We start from the raw sequence: 8,111 nt of genomic DNA, 5'->3' as shown, positions 1-8,111 counted from the left end.
AACCTAGGGCCTACGGTCTCATCAAATGGCTCTCACTGAGGTATGGGTCCCTGTTGGACCGGTAGGTACGGATAGTTAAGATATGGTTAGAAATCCGCTCTAATGACATGGAAATCATAGACTTGTCTAGCATGAAAGTCATAGCCTAATACAAAATCGTACCCCAAAGGTGAACAATTTAGAACATTTTCTATGGAATCAATTTTCGCATGCAAAAGAGACAAGTCAATAGTAGAAATAGTAGAAGAAGAGGGAGGGGTCGAGGATGTACCTCCCCGTGAAGATTTACCTCCCCGGGATGAAGATGGAGCAAGAGGAAGATAAGGATTATGTCGAAGGTTGGGCAACGGAGGTCTCTTGAGGGCTTGATCATCGGCACCTTATTAGATCTCTAAGGAAGAGGGGTGTCCACACATCTAACCATAGCCTCGGGATGAGGGATAGGGCACCAATCCATAGTCCTCGTAACCTTCCAAATATACAAGTTTGCTTTGGTGGTGCGCTTCAAAAAATGTTGATTTATCATGGCATAGATGCTAAAGAAGTGGTAAGCAGCTTTCTCCCTTTTATCATGGATTGGGACAAGCGACTCGAGCATTGCTTCATACTTCTTGTTAAGAGAAAGGATCAAAATGGTAATCATACCCCCCAATTGGATACTTCCGGAGAAATGGACACCATCTCTTATATCAATGAAACGGTCGGGCAAATGCGAAGCGAAGTCGATGACCGCTATCCCCTCTTCAAATGGCTTATCCACTAGCCATAACCAACTTAAATCCTCTCGACAAATAGCACCAAGGGATTCCTTGGAGAAGAAAGCATATGTGAGGAGTCGGCTAAAATACCTCAAGGCCGCATGAATAATTGACGCCGCCTTAGAATATTGAGGACTATATGAGTCCTCGACAGAAATATGCCTCCACCACTTGAATTCACTATAATTGTTATCACGTTGCACAGCATCAAATACCGCATACACAAGTGGGACATCCTCACTAGGAGTTGGAAACTTGAAAACCTCATTAAGATAGGAAAGAGACACCAAATGATCATTGTTGAAAACTTGAAAAGTAATTCTTCTAGAAGTTTCACCTTCCAAATCCTCCTCAAGGACCTCAAGAGAAGAGAGGAATTCGAAAGTAATTCGAGAGTAAGTAGGAGCATGGAGGCTTAGGAATTCCTTTAACCCCAAGTTTCGAGCCAAAAATCTCACATCATCGTCGATACCCAACAAAGTAGTCGCCGAAGAATCATAGAGTCTAGTAGAAAAGAGTGTCCGAGTTAAAAGCTTGGAAAATCTCTCCCAATGCTCTTCCTTTGTGAACTCAATTCCATCAGTCTCTGAAATGTGGGAAGGAGGAGGAACCACCTCCCTATAGGTAGAGCATCTAGCTCTCTTAGCTCGACGAAGAGGAACCATTCTACACACATAATTGAAAAATGCTCTAGTGAGTAAAGACTATGAGTCACAAGTATGCATCATGAGCAACAACACTCCAAACCATCATCAAAAAACAAACTATGCACATTAACATTTCCAAATCAATATAATCAAACTATAATTCCAACAAAGTTGGTGCCAAAGTTATAGTATGGTCAAGCAAAATCATCAAATACAAGTTCATATAATCACCAAAATTTCATCATTAACACAAGAAATGAAGGAGATAGTAGGCAATATGCATACAAATATGAGGCTATAACCAAATCAATCTAAACACTCATGAACAACCAAGGTAGAAAATTTATCATAAGTATCAATAGAAATGAAGAAATCATACCTTAGATTGATGAGAGTTTACAAAGAAAAGGAACACAAAGCACTAGCAAACACAATTATGCCAAATTGCAAGCAACAAACCCTAAACCAAAGGGGTACCAAAAAATCCCAAATTTAGGAAAGAGAAAATCACAATGAAAGTGTTAGAGTAGGGATTAAGAGTAATAAACAACTAGATGAAGTGAAAAATGGTGAAATTTCAGTAGTAAAATAATGAAGGAAAATGGTGATGATGCATCAACAATAACCAATTTAAAATGAAATGAAAATAAGAGAGAGAAAAAGAGAGAAGGTCGGTGCGTTTAAGGGGCATCAGCAGGGGGTGCGCGCCCGCGCCACAGGGCTGCGCGCCCACGCCATAGGGTCGCGCGGCCGCGCCTAAGTCGCGCGCCCGCGCCCTTCTGGGTATGCCATCATCCGAATCCCTTCTCGTGAGCACATTGGTGAGTACATGGGAAACGATCATGATAAAGGTTGAGGCAAGCAGTTTCTAAACCCCAAGAATGTAGGTTCAACACAAGATTTTTATGAGCCCACCATTTGAACCCACCAAACTTCAACTTTTAAGCATACTTCCAATTCACCAACTTGAGCAATCTCTCTTCAAAATAGGCACCAAAATTGTTGGAAATCCAATCAAAATCACCTAAAAACACAATCAAGACAAGAAATCAAATAAGAATAGAAACAACAAAAAGAAAACAAAAATCAAAAAAATAGAGAAAATGGTAAGAAACTCGGGTTGCCTCCCGAAAAGCGCTTGTTTAAAGTCATTAGCTTGACATTCTCCACCCTTCAAGGTGGATCAAAAAGATTCATATCATGAACAACCCACACAAAAACTCCATCATAGTAGCGCTTGAGCCTATGACCATTGACTTTGAAAGTTCTTGAAAAATCCAAAGGAGATATTTCAACCGCACCATTAGGAAAAACCTCTTGAACAACAAAAGGATCACTCCAACGAGACATTAGCTTCCCGGGAAATAATCTCATCCTAAAATTGTAAAGGACGACCTTGTCACCAACATTGAACTCCTTCTTCACAATTAGCTTATCATGCACTTCCTTAGTGCGAGTTTTGTACATGCTTGCACAATCATAAGCATCCAATCGAAGTTCTTCCAACTCATGGAGATCAAGCCAACGTTGCTCACCCGCACTTGCCAAATCTAAATTGATTTTCTTTATAGCCCAATAAGTACGATACTCAAGTTCGACCGGAAGATGACAAGACTTCCCATAAACCAAGCGGTAAGGAGTAGTGCCAATAGGATTTTTGAAAGCCGTTCTATATGCCCACAAGGCATCATCTAGCTTATCCGACCAATCCTTCCTATTTCTTGCTACCGTCTTCTCAAGAATCAATTTGATTTGACGGTCAGACACTTCGACTTGCCCACTAGTTTGAGGGTGATAGGGGAGTCTGAAATGTTGATTAACTCCATGTTTCTTCAACATCTTGTGGAAGGCGCTATGCACAAAATGAGATCCATTATCACTAATAATTGCCTTTGGGATGCCAAACCGTGGGAAGATTATCTTCTTGAATATCTTCATTGCTACCTTATGGTCATTTGTAGGTGAGGCAATAGCTTCCACCTATTTTGACACATAATCGATGGCAACAAGGATATATTGATTCTCATATGAAGTAAGAAAAGGACCCATGAAGTCTATTCCCCATACATAAAAAATCTCCAACTCTAGAATGGGTTGTTGGGGCATTTCGTTTCTCTTTGAAATATTTCCGATCCTTTGGCATCGGTCACAACTCTTGACAAACTCCCAAAAATTCATGAAATATTTGGCCCCTATAGTTCGCATTGAAGCACCTTCGAAGCCGTGTTTGAGACACCCATGTGACCTCCACTCGGATCCGAGTGACACATCTTCAACACACTAGGCAACTCCTCATTTGGAACACATCTCCTCAACAACCCATCAACACCCCTTTTATACAAAATCGGTTCATCCCAAACATAATGCCTAGCCTCCCTTTTGAGCTTCTTTCTTGGATTTTTGGAAAATGAAGGAGGAAATTCCCCACAAGCAAGATAGTTCACCAAATTGGCAAACCATGGGAGTTCCTTCATATCTATAGCATACAAAGAATCATCCAATATCTTATCTTCAATGGGACACCCATCATCTTGAACTTGAAAATCCTCAAGCCTAGATAGATTATCCGCTACCACATTCTCCGCTCCTTTCTTATCAAGGTCAAAAGTTTGAAGCTCTAACACCCAACGAATTAGTTTTGGCTTTGATTCCGTCTTCCCAAAAAGGTATTTTAGGGCCGCATGATCGGTGAACACAATTGTTTTGGACCCTAAAAAATAGCAACGAAATTTTTCAAAGGAATGAACAATAGCCAAGAACTCCTTCTCCGTTGTAGTGTAATTCCGTTGAGCTCCATTTAGAGTCTTGGACATATAATAAATCACATGAATTTTCTTATCAACTCTTTGACCTAAAAATCCTCCAATAGTCGTATCACTTGCATCAGACATTAACTCAAATGGAAAATCTCATCTTGGATCTTGAACAATTGGAGTGGAGATTAGAGCTTTCTTCAACTTATTAAATGCCTCCAAACACTTGTCATCGAATACAAACTCGACATCCTTTTGAAGAAGATCATTGAGGGGCTTTGCAATGAGTGAAAAATCTTTAATGAATCTTTTATAGAACCCGGCATGGCGCAAAAATGATCTCACACCTTTCACATTGACCGGAGGTGGAAACTTTTCGATAACCTCAATCTTCACCTTATCAACCTCTATGCCCTTGTGGGAAATTTTGTGCCCAAGGACTATTCCTTCTTCAACCATGAAATGACATTTTTTCCAATTCAACACCAAATTCACTTTCTCACATCTTGCCAAACACTTTTCAATATTTTCGAGGCATGCTTCAAAGGAAACTCCTCCTACGGAAAAATCATCCATAAACAACTTCATCTCCTTCTCTAACATGTCTCCAAAGATACTCATCATACACTGTTGGAAAGTGGAGGGAGCATTGCATAGGCTGAATGACATTCTCCTATAGGCAAAGGTACAATAGGGACAAGTAAAAGTAGTTTTCTCTTGGTCATCAGGATGAATAGGAATTTGGAAAAATCTCGCACGAGTAACCATCAAGGAAAAAAAAGTACTTGTGCCTCGTTAGTCTTTCAAGCATTTGATCAATGAAAAGAAGGGGAAAATGATATTTCTTAGTGGATGTGTTTAGACGTCTATAGTCTATACACATCCGCCAACCAGTGACCGTCTTTATTGGAATAAGCTCACCTTTTTCATTCTTGACGACGGTCATGCCTCCCTTCTTTGGAACGACATGAACGGGTGAGACCAATCTAGAGCTTGAGATGGGAAATATGATTCCCGCATCTAAAAGCTTAGTAATCTCTTTCTTCACTACCTCCCCCCATTTGGGGATGTAATTTTCGTTGTCGTTCAATAGAAGGAAGGGCACCCTCCTCAAGGGTTATGTGGTGTGTACATAAAGCGGGGCTTATACCTTTGAGGTCATCAATGGTATAACCCAAAGCACCTTGGTTCTTTCTTAAAACACCATATAACGCTTGAGCTTGGCTTTTACTCAAAGATGCGCTAACAATCACGGGGTAAGTAGAATTTGGGCCTAAGAATTCATACCTTAGGTGTGATGGTAAAGGTTTGAGCTCTACCATAGGAACACCTTTACCTTCCTTGATCGAAGCCGCTTGCAAAACCTCTTGGCTTGAGATTTTCATGCAAATTTGCTCATCACTTCCCTCAACGCTTCCATCCAACAAGCTCTCATACAAAGCCATGTCCTTGCTAGGAGCACCTATATTTTCCTTGTTCAACAAAACACACTCAAGAGGATCATTAGTTGTGAGCAAGTGCTCATGCATTGAATGTACAAGATTATCTAAGATTTCAACTCTCATGCAATTCTAAAGAGATGAAGAAGGATATTTCATAATTTCATTCAAATCAAATTCAACTCCCTCATCTCCAATTTTAAGTGAAATCTTAGCACTTTTGACATCAATCAAAGCACCCGAAGTAGCAAGAAATGGTCTACCAAGAATAATAGGAATTGTAGAATCCTCATCTATGTCAAGGACCACAAAATCAACCGGAATGATGAACTTTCCTACCCTTAAGGGAACATCCTCTACCTTTCCCCTTGGGATCCTAATTGATCTATCGGCTAATTGCAAGGTAATGTTGGTAGGTAAAAGTTCTCCATTCTCTAGTCTTTGATATACCGAGTATGGCATAATGCTAACACTAGCTCCTAAATCACACAAGGCATTATCAATTTGCATTTTATAAATATCACAAGGGATAGAAAAGTTTTCGGGATCCTTCAACTTGGGTGGGATTTTGTTCATTATGATTGCACTACAATTCTCGGTCAAGTTAACCGTTTCCGCCACATCACATGTTCTTTTTCCACTCAAAATCTCCTTAAGGAACTTTGCATAATTTGGCATTTTTTCTATCACATCGGTAAAAGGAAGATTAAGATGAAGTTGTCTAAGAATCTCTATAAATTTTCCAAATTGCTCGTCTAGCTTGTGCCTATTAAACTTTTGGGGGTAAGGGAGCTTAGGTTTGTAAACTTCTCTTTCTCTCTCCTTCACATTCTCAACTTATTCCTTATTGACTTCCTCAACTAAAGTATTCTCAGCTCCCTCCTTCTCAATTTGGCCATTGCTAGGACTATCTTTAGCATCACTCTTCTTAGAGATTTCACTCTTAAGGACCCTACCAATTCTAGTCACAATAGCATTCATAGGGCTCTTAAGATCTAAGCTTTGTGAAGTCAAAGAAGAAAGATTTGTAAATTCCTTAAACTCATTAGCCAATTGAGAAATTTGGTTCTCTAACCCCTTATGGCAAGTTAACATGTCATTGAATTTCTCATTGCTTAGGGTCATGTAGGTGTCCAACAATTTGGCTTGCTTCTCTATGACACCTTCCAAGAAACTCCTACAGGAAAATGATTGATCATACAATGCAAATTATCACTATGCTCTTGGGTATTCGGAACAAATCCAAGTGGGGCATTGCTTTGACCATTCGATTGGAAATTTCCCCTACTTTGATTGTTCCAATTACCTCTACATTGACTTTGGCCGCTATCGTGATTATGGTTACCATAACCTTGGTTATAGTCCCCATATCCTTGGCCATGACTTTGACCATTATAACTATGGTTGTTATAGCTACCACAATTCCCTTGGATTCCATGGTTTCTATAACGGCCATTTTGGTTATAATTGTCATAATTCATTTGGTTGTGATAATTCCTATTTCCAACTTTCCTTTGAGCATCAAATCTAGGTCCAACATTGTTATTAGCAACTAAGTTCACATGTTCATTCTCACTCCCAACATATTCATTACAAGGAACATTAGGGCAAAAAGAAGCATCATGGTCATTCATTCCACACAAATCACAAAACCAACATTCTCTAATCATGCAACAATAAGAAGGAAGAGAGTTAGAAGAAATAGTACCTTTCCCCTTAATTTGGGAGGGAAGAATTGGTGCTTGTGAGGTCGCGCTCTCGAGCTTATACTTGATAGAAACTACCTCCTTTCCTAAATACGAAATTTGAGTCGACAAATTGTTGATAGCATTGAGTTGTTCCATTGAGCATCCCATTGTACTACTCTTGTTTATCGACTCCTTGTCACCATCTTGCCATTCCATGTAGTTTCTAACTACATCCTCAATGATACCTACAACCTCTTCCTCGGTCTTATTCATGATTGGGCCTCCGGCTCCGGCATCTAGACTTGCTCTCCCTTGAGGACTCAAACCGCCATAAAAAATTTGAATGATTAGGTAAGTGGGGATCCCATGGTGAGGAAACTCACATTGATACTCTTTGTATCTATCCCATGCTTCATAAAGACTTTCACTAGACTTTTGCTTGAAACCTTGAATCAAAGCTCTTGCCTCCGCCGTTTTCTTTTGAGGGAAGAAACGGTAAAGGAATTCCTTGGTGACTTCATCCCAAGTTCTCAAAGACTTAGGCTTCACTTCCTTATCTAGCCACCCTTGAGCTCTTCCAATTAGAGAAAAAGGAAAAATCTTAAGCCTTATGAATTCTTGAGCTACCCTGCACACCTTAATTGTGTTGCAATATTTCTCGAATTCCTTAAGATGATTTAGGGGGCTCTCATTAACTCATCCACTATATTGCCTCCTTTCAATCAAAGTTATCATTGCCGGCTTGATTTCAAAGTCACTATCCGGGATTAATAATGGAGCAATCCTGCTCTCATACTTGTATGCACCCGGAGTACCCAATTCCTTC

The 8,111-nt window shown here is 39.9% G+C and overlaps 1 non-coding gene across 1 annotated transcript; it reads left to right on the top strand.

Moving 5' to 3' along the window:
• The first annotated feature begins 7,646 nt into the window (after nt 1-7,646).
• LOC145560999 (small nucleolar RNA R71) lies at nt 7,647-7,752 on the top strand. The gene has a single exon (XR_014093583.1). It is a non-coding gene; the product is annotated as a small nucleolar RNA R71 (small nucleolar RNA).
• The last annotated feature ends 359 nt before the right edge of the window (nt 7,753-8,111 follow it).

Source organism: Chenopodium album, chromosome 9, assembly GCF_948465745.1.
Source record: "Chenopodium album chromosome 9, dcCheAlbu1.1, whole genome shotgun sequence".
NCBI classification, from domain to species: Eukaryota; Viridiplantae; Streptophyta; class Magnoliopsida; order Caryophyllales; family Amaranthaceae; genus Chenopodium; species Chenopodium album.
Note: the sequence above shows the minus strand (reverse complement) of the source record. Positions and strands in the feature narration are given on the sequence as shown.